Source organism: Acinonyx jubatus, chromosome A1 (assembly GCF_027475565.1).
Source record: "Acinonyx jubatus isolate Ajub_Pintada_27869175 chromosome A1, VMU_Ajub_asm_v1.0, whole genome shotgun sequence".
In the NCBI taxonomy this organism is placed as follows: Eukaryota; Metazoa; Chordata; class Mammalia; order Carnivora; family Felidae; genus Acinonyx; species Acinonyx jubatus.
The window spans coordinates 18,931,856-18,944,558 of record NC_069380.1 but is presented as its reverse complement, the minus strand read 5'-3'; the positions used below and the strand labels follow the sequence as shown (position 1 = coordinate 18,944,558).

Genomic DNA, 12,703 nt, shown 5'->3' with positions numbered 1-12,703 from the left:
ATGTTTTTGGTAAGACTACCACAGAGTTGAAATGTCCTTCTCAGTGCATCTTTTCAGAAAGCACACACTGTTGTTATGTCTTCTTACTGGTGATGTTAACCTTGGTCACTTGGTCGAGGCGGTGTCTCCACTGTCAACTTATAATTTTTTCCCTTTGTAATTGATAAATAACCTGGAGGAGATGCATGGAGACTATGCTCATATCTTGTTTTTCCTCAGACTTCCACTCACAGATTTTCGTGTATCTATTGGTGGATAGATCTCGCCTGCAACAAATATTCTTGTGATGCTCACCTACTAGTAACTTTGTAGAGTAGTTATATTGATATGTATGAACTTGTGGATATTTATTTTATTCTGTAGGTTATACTGTCATTATTTTGTTGCCCAAATCGCTCCACCTTTGGCCATTGGGAACTCCTTTAGATTGGCTCCTGCATCATTTATCATGCCTTATCATCGTGGGATTGCTGTTTTCAGTCTTTCCTTATTTTCAGACACAAGGTTTTCCAGGCTCAATTAGATTTCTCCCACCCCAGCCCTAGAATCAGGCACTCCTCCAAGGACACTCATGAACCAAGACCTTTTGATATAAACCTCTTAGGTTATGTCTATTTTAAAGCGTTTATTTACCTAGGGGCGCCTGGGTGGCTCAGTCGGTTAAGCATCCGACTTTGGCTCAGGTCATGATCTCACGGCTCATGAGTTCGAGTCCCATATCGGGCTCTGTGCTGACAGCTCAGAGCCTGCTCCAGATCCTCTGTCTCCCTCTCTCTCTCTGTCCCTCCCCAGCTTGGGTTCTCCCTCTCAAAAGTAAATAAGCATTTTTTAAAAAACAGTGTAGTATTGGTTTCAGGAGTAGAACCCAGTGATTCATCACTTGCATATAACACCCAGGGCTCCTCCCAGCAAGTGCCTTCTTAAACAATGTGACTTGAGCCCTTTATAAGCATTCCTGGAAATATAGTGTAAAGGTAGGTGGAGTGTGTCCTTGCTGAGCTTGTCCTAGTCAGCCTGCATTGCCTGCGGTGAGTCCCAATCTTTCTTTGTCCGCTCTACTCGTACTGCTGGGATGAGGCAGCAGGCAGATGAGAAGATACAGGAGCGGATTTGAGTGTGAATAAGGGTACAGATGTAGGCAGAGATGCTGTGGATACAGACGAAGATATGGAGAAGGAGGCTGGGAGAATCTCAATAGGACTCGAAAATACACATCTAAATTCTTTCTCCTTACCACTATGAAAATTAAAAATCACACAAGTCATAAGTGAGTCAGAATTTAGAAAGTTTCATTTTTCTCCGGCCTTTGATCCACTGTGTCCGTAGGGAAGGTGCTCTTCGTGAGTTCAGCTCTCCTCCCTTTCTCTCCCTCTCAAGGTGCCCCCAGCAGATGTCTGAGATGATTTATGGGGTCATGGCAATCTGCTTCTCGCAGTCACACCCTCAATGGGTATGTATCATTATCCTCTGTGTTAGGGGTGGATGCAGTTAAACATATGGATGTGAAATGAAAACAGAGCTGGGTTCACAGTGGAAATTAAAAGACTGAAAACAGAAACTACTGAAAACAGAAATTCCAGATTTCTAATCTTTTGTATAAAATAATAGAACTGAAAAAACCACTTAGAAAATCATTCCAAACAGGTCAGTATGCATCAAGATTTAAATACCTGCAGGAAAGCTCACCTTCTATTCCAGGATGGAAGAACACTTAAGGGTAACAAGCAGAATTTCTTGGGGTTTGTTATCTGTGCAAGATGGCTTTTCTGCTGTAGGAACAATCATTTCGTGTGTTTGTTTTTGTAATTTTCTACAAATGACACTATACTTTTTCTATGTACATGTCCCTGTGTCTCTGTGGGTTTGAATGTGTATGGTGTATGTGGGGTGTGTGTGTGTGTGTGTGTGTGTGTGTGAAAGAGAGAGATGTGACATACTAGTTTCTTACTTTTACAGGAAATTTAATACATGTCAGCACAACTCTGAGACTGACTCACTTGGCAGGAAGAATAGGTTCACACGCCAGAGCAAACAGAACGGAGATCTCAAGGAGAGGGAAAGGGTGGGGGAAGGCAGCTTACAATTTAAGATATGAGTAAAGGTGCTCTATTAAAATTATTTTCCATTTCTCACACTCATGTTGAATTTTTATCCTGACCTCCGGAGCACTTGTCTTCAACTGTCCAGGAAACTCCTCCCCCCGGCTCTGAGCCTCACAATCATCTAGGCATGAAGTCCAACCTCTTCTGCCTCCTCCAGATTTATCCATTTTTCTCCTCCTTTATCCCCATGGGTACCCACGTGATTCAGGCCTTCACCAAGTTTTGTCTGGACTGTGGCTTTCATCTTTTCATCTTCCATTGTCTCTGAATCATTCGTTCCTTAGCACACATCCCAGGCCTCTCTTCTGAGGCAGTAAGAGCCATTTGTTCTTTATTTCACCTCTGAAACTCGTGTTAACCCAGTCAGTGAATCCGCCCCAGGTGTATTCTATTTGGTAGTTTGTATACTTAATCTGCCCTACTTGACCAAGCCTGTGAACTCCATGCGGGTTGGGATGGTCTCCTTCTTGTGTCTATATCCTCAATGCCTAGCAATGTTGGGCACAGTAGATGCTTGGTAAGTACTTGGCCAGTGAATGAAAGTCATGAACAAATGGATGGGTGAATAAACGAAGGAGTCTACTCAGTTCCCTGATGAGCTATTATTAACCAGTAAACTATTCATTGTCAAATCCCAGCAAATGTTTCTCTTTGGGGCTGATAATTCATTCTATAGAAGATTAAACCCTTTAAGATGACACCTTATAAGTGATAGTTTCTCGTCTACAAATATTTTCTTGGGGCGCCTGGGTGGCTCAGTCGGTTGGGCGGCTGACTATGGCTCAAGTCATGATCTCGTGGTCTGTGAGTTCAAGCCCCGCATTGGGCTCTGTGCTGACAGCTCAGAGCCTGGGGCCTGCTTCCGATTCTGTGCCTCCCTCTCTCTGCCCCTTTCCTGCTTGGTCTCTCCCTCTCTCTCAAAAATAATAAACATTAAAAAAATTTACAAATATTGATATCAGGAGTTATTTTTCCTTTCTGAAGTGTTTGCAATATGCCTCATATCTCCATCTAGTGAAGCAAATTGGTAATACAGCAATTAAAATGTCTCTCAGTGTAAGAACCACAACTATGAAAAATCATTTATGGAATATTATCCTTCCTTCTCCAGGCTCAAAAATCTCCCATTGTGACTCCTTTGTATTTTCCAGAGTTCAGCAAGTTTTTCTTGCCCAAATGACCTATTTCTAAATATCTGGACGGCGTTAATGCCGCTGAAAAATAATGTGGATGTATGAAAAACATTTACAATTAGCTTTCACCACCTTTATTTTTTTTATGTTTGTTTGTTTTTTTGTTTGTTTAGAGAGGGAGAGAGAGAGTGTCTGATCAGGGGAGGGGCAGAGAGAGAGAGAGAGAGAGAGAGAGAGGGAGAGAGAGAATCCCAAGCAGGCTCTGCACCATCAGCACAGAATCTTACACGGGGCTCAAACTCACGAAACATGAGATCACAACCTGAGCCAAATCAAGATCTGGCCGCTTAACAGACTAAGCCACCCAGGCACCTATTTTTCACCATTTTTAAATCAAAGAGCCATTGATATTTATTAACATGGAATGTTATTTAGATATTTTATAGAATAACATTTGTATAAATTATGCAGTTAACGGTTAAGTCAACTAGTATTTATTGTGTGTTTTTGAGTAATCAAGATGTGCTTCAAGGTAAATATTATTTCATAATGATACCCATTTTTATAAAGCTAAAATTAAACATAACAAAATAATCTTTGTCACCTAGCTATCTTTCTATCTAGACTATAAAGAAAAGCAAGGGGGTTATGAACATAATGGTCAGATAGGTGGTACCCTCTATAAAAAGGCAAGAGGAATGGATCAAGGAGGAACCTCCAGTAGCTTCCCCAGGATGAGAAATGTTTTCATTCTGTGTGAAGTCCTGGGTTTATGGATGTTTATTTTATTGTTATGCTTCCTGACTTAAATGAATATTCATTGATCTAGTAATACTACTTTTGAGAATACCTCCTATGGAAATGAAACACCAACATATAAGGATATGCATTAAAAAGGGAGAAAGAAGAAAGAAAAGCTAAGGGGCACCCGGGTAGCTCAGTCGGTTAAGCGTCTGACTTCAGCTCGTGTCATGATCTCACAGTTTGTGAGTTCGAGCCCCACGTTGGGCTTGTGCGCTGACAGCTCAGAGCTTGGAGCCTGCTTTGGATTCTGTGTCTTCCGCTGTCTCTCTGCTGCTCCCCCACTTGGGCGCGTGCACACGTGCTCTCTCTCAAAAATAAATAAATGAAAAACATTTAAAAACAGAAAAAAAAATAACAAAGAAATGAATACAGTTACTACATAAGGTCTGTGTATACTCTACTTCTGTACTCTTATCTAAGTGTGATACTTAATGGTTTTTCATAAAGGCAAAATTTAATGATAACTATTAAGAGCATTATCATACAATATACTTCAATAAAAATTATGTTTAAAAATTTTTTAACTTCAAGCAATGGTATAACTTAAACATTGTTTGATATGAATAGATACATATACATAAATATAATGTGTATTATATTGCTAAAAGAATCTTGAATATGACAGAGTGGAGAAAGTCTGGTAGCAAACAAAAGAGGTAAATGAATTACAATACTTTTATATGGGGATTCAAGAAACTTAAAGTTTAATATCATCCTTGCTCTATATTTTAAAAATGCAATGTCCTATAGTATTTCCTTCAGTGTATCACTTTAGTATGAACTGGTAACTGTTCCCCCAACAACATTTTACATAAAGAATGAATGTCCCAAATCAAATGTGAGTATTTCTATTCATCAGTTTTTTGGGTTTGGTTTCTATTAATAGTGACACAAATAAATAATGGTATTATGGTCATGAATCTAATATTTGCAGCTAGATGAATAATTACATGACTCATTAAATTATAAAGGAAAAACAGTTGTATTTCTATATGCTAGCAAGAAACCATTGAGGGGTGCCCGGCTGATTCAGTCAAGGGAAACATGTGATTTTTGATCCTGGGGTTGTGGGTTCGAGCCCCATGTTGGGTGTAGAGATTACTTAAAATAAAATCTTTAAAAAAAGAATTATTGAAAAAATGAATAAAAATTTCCACTTGCAATATCATCAAATACATAAACTTGTTTAAGACACAAACCTATATAAATTGAGGTATGTCATGTTGATGGAGTGGAAGATTCAAGTTTGTTAGTCTCTCCAAATTGGTCTCTGGATTGAACACAATTGCAATAATATCCAAGTGGCACTTTTTGTAGAAAATCATAAGCTGGTTCTAAAATTAACATGGAAATGCAAAGCACTAAGATTAGCCAAAACAATCTCAAAAAAGAAGAAAAGAGCTAGAAGATTATACTATTTAAGACTTCCTATAATCAAGACAGTGTGGTATTGGCATATTAATAGACAAAGAAGCCAATGGAACAGAATAGAGTCCAGAAAGAGACCCATATATATAGATATAGATAGATCATTTTTGCCAATGGTGCTAAAGCAATTTAATGGGGGAAAAAAGTCTTTAAAACAAATGGTGCTATTGAAAGTGGATAAACATGTGTAAAAGGAAAAAAATGAAACTTGAGGCCTACCTTACACTGTGCACAAAAATACATTTGGGGCGCCTGGGTGGCTCAGTAGGTTGAGCGTCCGACTTCAGCTCAGGTCATGATCTCACAGTTTGTGAGTTCAAGCCCCGCGTCGGGCTCTGTGCTGACAGCTCGGAGCCTGGACCCTCCTTCGGATTCTTTGTCTCCCTCTCTCTCTGTCCCTCCCCTGCTCATGCTCTGTCTCTCTCTGTCTCAAAAATAAATAAAAATATTTTTTAAAAAATTAAAATAAATAAATAAATAAATAAGTAAATAAATTTGAGATGGTACATGTATCTAAGCCAATGTTTCTCAACCTTTTTTCATTATTACCTCATCACCTTAGAAGGCTTTTAAAACATATTTCTTCCCTAATTACTCCCCACAGTGGCCAAAATGAAAAAGAATAGACTATTTTAGGGGTGCCTGGGGGGCTCAGTTGGTTAAGCATCAGACTTTGGCTCAGCTCATGATCTCATGGTTCATGGGTTCAAGCCCTGCATCGGGCTCTGTGCTGACAGCTCGGAGCCTGGACCCTCCTTCGGATTCTTTGTCTCCCTCTCTCTCTGTCCCTCCCCTGCTCATGCTCTGTCTCTCTCTGTCTCAAAAATAAATAAAAATATTTTTTAAAAAATTAAAATAAATAAATAAATAAATAAATAAGTAAATAAATTTGAGATGGTACATGTATCTAAGCCAATGTTTCTCAACCTTTTTTCATTATTACCTCATCACCTTAGAAGGCTTTTAAAACATATTTCTTCCCTAATTACTCCCCACAGCGGCCAAAATGAAAAAGAATAGACTATTTTAGGGGTGCCTGGGGGGCTCAGTTGGTTAAGCATCAGACTTTGGCTCAGCTCATGATCTCATGGTTCATGGGTTCAAGCCCTGCATCGGGCTCTGTGCTGACAGCTCAGTGCCTGGAGCCTCTTCAGATTCTGTGTCTCCCTCTCTCTCTGCCCCTCCCTCACTCACACTCTGTCTCTAAAAAATGAATAAATGTTTAAAAAAAAATTTTTTTTAAAGACTATTTTAGTTTAGATTCTCACAGAACTGAGCCCTGGAACAGGATTTAAAACACCAGTTGGGGAGTGGGAAAAGGAGAGGAGGAAGGCAAAGCAGGGCAACAGATAAAGGATCTATTTTCAAGCAAGTTGTCACTCTTGCCAACTGGGGCTTAACCCTACTGGGGAACTCCAAGGGCAAGTGTAGAAGAAGGAAAGGGGCCTCGAAGCATGATAATATTGGGTGTCTTCTTATAGGAAATGCAGGTATGGAGCCAGATTTAATTGTTGTTTGGAAAAAAATTAGTGGGATGATTTTTGCATCTCAATGTTGTGGAGCAAATGTATGTTTTTTTAAAAAAATTATCATCCAGGTGTGCCCGGGTGGCTCAGCCGGTTGGGCGTCTGGCTTCGGCTCGGGTCATGATCTCACAGTTCGTGGGTTTGAGCCCCACGTCGGGCTCTGTGCTGACAGCTCAGAGCCTGGAGCCTGCTTTGGATCCCATGTCTCCTCCTCTCTCTCTGCTTCTCCCCCACTCACGCTCTGTCTCTCTCAAAAATAAATAAACATTAAAAAAATTAAAAAAAATTATCATCCATTTAATCTTACAACTCTATGTATTGTTCATCCCCTTTGACAGAAAAAGAAACTGAGGTACAGAAAAGTTAATATTCATTTAGCAAGTTAGTTCAGAAGCAGGAGCCAGGGATGGAGACCCTTCTGGTATTATGAGGAGTAATCTGGGTGTAAGAGATTTAAATACAATTCAGTGGCCTCTATACAAAAGAGAATATATTGACTTGTGTCACTGAAAAGTCTGGATAAGGACTGGCTTTATACAGCAGGGTTGTTAAGCTTGTCAGGATCTTCAGTTTATCAACCTTTCCACCGACACCTTTGATCATCAGCAACTTCTTGTCTTAATTTTCTCCGTCTGTGGTAGATTTCAAGGTTTATCACTTACCGGACATCACCTCCATCATGACCCTTTCATCATTCCCACCTGGCAAAATCCCAACTCCGATTCTTCCAGATCCGCCCTCTAAGAAGTGGTTCAGCTCTATTTGATAAAAGCACACCCACCAGGACACTGGTGCTACCATAAGCTCATGGTCACAACTAGTAACCTGTGCCAACACCACGTGAAAGTCATTCACCCACTACCTCATTTACTACATTGATGTTAACTACCTTCAAGGTGCTAGGCACTGTTTTTAGCCCCTGTGAACCCAGCACAAAGCTTCCTGCCTCTGGAGCTCACATCATCCTCTCCTTAGTCACTTCCTCCTCCATCCTACTCAAGACCATTTCAAATATTCACTTTCCTCAAATTTTTGTTCCCCGAGTAGATGGGCTGGAGCACCCACTTCACAGAAGAATCATAAACCATCAGATGGGAGCTTTTCATCAACAAACCATCAATGAGACTCACATGCCAGCCCTTTCCTCTTTACTTCCTTATATTGTGAAAGTGGTGGCCCTCTGGGAGTCCTTTCTTGTCCCTTCCTTTCTCCATCACACTGTTGTAACTTTCAGCTTTGTTCTCTGTCTTGCCCACTCACTGCCTGCCCCCTGCACCTGGTGCTCCACACGTGCCGTGCCTGGCCCTCAATGACTGGGAGAGTTTGTAAACCACAGGAGGGATCTCTGGAAGGAGGGCCTCCCCCAGCACGTCCTGGGGCGGGGCCAATGCCAGGATCCCTGCCTTATAGGCGCCCTCCTCTAGCTTCATGGTGGAGGTTTTCACAGACTTCCCTTGAGCGTACTGATCAGCACCACTGTCACTTCCACGACACAAGAATTGGGCACGTAACCTCCCAGATCAGAGTCAGGCAGGCTTTCTGGATGCCTGAGGGTCCTATCAGCCTTCACCATCTGGAGGTGTTTGTTGTCACTGGAGCCCTTGGGGGCTCTTGCTCTTCCAGGCCTCAGCAGATGCTCCAAAGCCTGCCCAGGGGCGGGAGCCCTTGGGTGTGGACCCCCAACGCTGGAATCCCAGGGACATAGGGAAATAAGGTAATAATAATATTGACTACTGTTTGTAGAACCCTCCTGGGCTTGGGTGAGCTGGGAACCTAAGGCCAAGATTTCATCTGTCGGTTAATACAAATGTGGTGAGACAGAGAACAAACCGGAGAGGTGCTTTAGACAGTACCAGAGTGGAGGGCTTGGCCTGTGGCCTTGCTGCTGTTGCCACATGGTGTTGGGGAACAGCCTCCTCCCACCCTGAGGGAAGTCAGGACTGGTCAGAAGGAAGCTGGGACCTCAGCCTTTGCCCCAGCCCCCCTTTGAGGGGTTCTATCCCGAACTTTCTTTGCAGGATGCATAACCAGAATGTGGAGGATCCATGTCAGGGCACAGTCCTGCTGGGGCTTGCTTCCAGGAAAGCTGATCTTCCATGAATCTCCCTGGTGCCCAGTGAGGCCCCAGGTTTAAGACCAGAGACAAGGCTATGAACCCTGCAGACTTCAGGACTATGTCTCCTGTGGCTGTGGTGACATTGGCAGCAGACAGGACTGGGGGTTGGGGGACCAACCGTGTACAAAGGCAGGAAATCAGAGGCCAGCACCCTCATTCTTCATTGGATGCATTCTGTACTTACAGAGGGCCTACCGTGCATCAGACATGGTATTGGGTAGGATGTGTTGCTGTGTTTGTCTCTCCTGGGGGTAGATGGAAATGACGTGGTTTTTTTTTTGTTTTTAGAAGCTTTTATTGAGATAGAACTCATACCGTGTGATCCACCCTTTTAAAGTATGCAGTTCAATGGATTTTAGTATAGAGTTCCACATCATCATCACTCCAGAAACACCATGACCATTACTTATCTTCCCTAATCCTCCTTCCCTCTCTCCACCTCAGACCTAGGCAACCTCTAATCTACTTTCTGTCTCTATTGGGCCACCTAGGTGGCTCAGTCGGTTGAGTGTCTTTGTTTGGCTCAGGTCATCATCTCGGTTCGTTGAGTTCGAGCCCCGCGTCGGGCTCTGTGCTGACGGCTCAGAGCCTGGAGCCTGCTTCAGATTCTGTGTCTCACTCTTTCTCTGCCCCTATCCTGCTCATGCTCTCTCTCTCCCTCTCTCTCTCAAAAATAAACATTGAAAAAAAATTAAAAATAAATACTTTCTGTCTCTATAGACATGCCTATTCTGGGCATTTCCTATACGTGGAATCTGACAACTTGTCTTTTATGTATGGTTTCCTTCATGTAGCATGATGTTTTCAAGGTTCACCCAACTTGTAGCACATGTCAGTACTTCATTCCCTTTTATTGCTGAATAATATTACATTGTTTGGATATCCCATATTTAAAATAATCATTCATCAGTTGATCAACACTTGGACTGTTTCTACTTTTTGGCTATTAGGATTTTGCTATGAACATTCACATACAAGTCTTTGTGTGGATATATGTTTTCATTTCTTCTGGGTATATACCTAAGAATTGCTGGGTCATATGGTGGCTCTCTGTTTAACCTTTTGAGAAATGACCAAACTGTTTTCCAAGGTGGCTGCACCATTTTGCATTCCCACCAGCAACCTATGAGGGTTCCAGTTACTTCTGTTCTTATCAACACTTGTTAGTCTATCTTTATGATAGCCATCCAACTGCGCGGGGTGTTTTCTCCTTGTGGAAAAATGTGTTTTTAAGAGTTGTTTTCCCATTATAAGAATATTATGGGGAGAACTTTGAATAATTTGAAAAAATGACTTTTTTTGGAAAAATTACTTCTAATATATTTGTGTCTTTCCAGACTTTACTATACATCTTGTTACATTATTTATATAATACATAGTTGTTGAAGTATGATTAAATGTTACTTTTTTTTTTTACCTTTAAACACATTTATGTGATCTCTTCCTACACATTACTTAAAAGAACTGATATTCTCGGAGGTGAATATACCATATTAACCATTCTAGTTTTCTTTGACATTTAGGTAGTTTTTAATATTTTGATATTATGAGAATTGCTTTACATTTTTTTTTACCTAATTGTGTCTGCTTAAAAACTGTCTTATTCTAAAAAGAATCCAGCTTTTCCTGTGTTTCAGGAAAACCCAAGGTACAACCCATAGATGCTGCTTTCTTTTTCTTCCGAGAGTCTCCTTAGGTGAGTCATCCACTCAAGCCGTTGGCTGTCAGTGTTGACTTCTCTGAGCTTCAAGCTTCAGTTGCTTGCTAAACATTCCCACCCTTGGTTTCCCACAAGTACCCCAAGCCTAAAACCTTCACAGCTGAACCCATAATCTTTCTCTACCAACTTGTTCTCCTTTCTTATTTCCAGTATCAGTAAGGAGCGCCCAGTCATCTAAGGAGGAAGCCGGGGAGCCATTTCCCCCTTCATCTTCCACATAACTAGTCATTCACAAGTTTTACAGAGTTTTTGGCTGTTATTTCTTCAGTCTGTGTCTCCTCTCAATTCTTACTACTACTCTGGGTTTTTCAGCATTCATCGTCTCTCACCTAAGCTGTTGTTCCTCTTAAATTCTTTCCCTCACTATTGCTAGACAGCCTACCTAAAACAAAATGATCATGAAATGCCCTTGCTTAAAATCCTTCAGCTGACCCTGGATTGCCTACTAAAGTCTTTACTTTTTTGTTTGTTTTTATTTAAATTCCCATTAGTTGAGAGTTTTATATTAGTTCCAGGTGTACAATATAGTGATTCAACATTTCATACAACACCTGGTGCTCATCTCGACAAGTGCACTCCTTAATCCCCATCACCTATTTAACCCATCCACCACCCACCTCCCTTCTGGTAACCGTCAGTTTGTTCTCTACAGTAAGAGTCTGTTTCTTGGTTTGCCCCTTTCTCTTTTTTCCCCTTTCACTCATTTGCTTTGTTTCTTAAATTACACGTATGAGTGAAATCATACGGTATTTGTCTTTCTCGGACTTATTTCACTTAGCATAATACTCTCTAGCTCCATCCATGTCATGGCAAAGGGCAAGATTGCATTCTTTTTTATGGCCGAGTAATAGGCTATTGTGGCGAGATATCTCTATATCTATATATATCTATAGCACATCTTTATTCGTTCATCAATCAGTGGGCACTTGGGCTATTTCCATAATTTGGCTATTGTAGATAATGCTGCTATAAACATCAGGGTGCATGTATCCTTTTGAATTGGTATTTTTGTATTCTTTGAGTAAATACCTAGTAGTGCAATTGCTGGATTGTATGCTAGTTATATTTTTAACATTTTGAGGATCTCCATACTGTTTTCTAGAGTGACTGCACCAGTTTGCATTCCCACTAATAATGCCAGGGGCTTCTCCTTTCTCCACATCCTCACCAACACCTGTTATTGCCTGAGTTGTTAATTGTAGACATTGTGACAGGTGTGAGGTGACATCTCCTTGTAGTTTTGATTTGCATTTTCCTGATAAGTGATGTTGAGCATCTTTTCATGTGTCTGTTGGCCCTCTGTAGGTGGTCTTTGGAAAAATGTCTACTCATGACTTCTTCCTATTTTTAATTGTATTATTCATTTTTTTGGATGTTGAGTTGTGTCAGTTCTTTACATATTTTGGATACTAATCCTTTATCACATATGTAATTTGCAAATATCTTTTCCCATTCCGTAGGTTGCATTTTAGTTTTGTTGATTGTTTCCTTTGCTGTGCAGAAGGTTTTTATTTTGGTGTAGCCCAATAGTTTATTTTTGCTTTTGTTTCCCTTGCCTCAGGAAATATATCTAGAAAGAAGTTGCTATGGCCTGTGTCAAAGAATGTACTTTTTTTTAAATTGAAGTATAACTGACATACAATGTTACCTTAGTTTTGGGTGTACAACATATGATTGAACAAATCTATCCCTTGTGCTATTCTCCAAAATGTAGCTACCATCTGTCCTCATACAACAATATTACAATACCATCGACTATATTCCCTATGTTGTACCTTTTATCCCCATGACTTATTCATTCCATAACTGGAAGCCTGTCCCTCCCACTCCCCTTCAGTCATTTTGCCCATCCCCCCACTCCCCTCCCATCTGGT

The 12,703-nt window shown here is 40.9% G+C and overlaps 1 protein-coding gene across 3 annotated transcripts in view; it reads left to right on the top strand.

Moving 5' to 3' along the window:
- The window catches only part of LOC106972653 (phosphatidylinositol 3,4,5-trisphosphate 3-phosphatase TPTE2-like), a 184,659-nt gene that overhangs the window by 16,446 nt on the left and 155,510 nt on the right, over positions 1 to 12,703 (top strand). For all 3 annotated transcript variants that reach the window (XM_053214776.1, XM_027064747.2, XM_053214779.1), the window contains exon 3: positions 1,378 to 1,450. The gene's annotated coding sequence lies outside the window, so the exon portion shown is untranslated. The remainder of the gene's footprint in view (positions 1 to 1,377; positions 1,451 to 12,703) is intronic.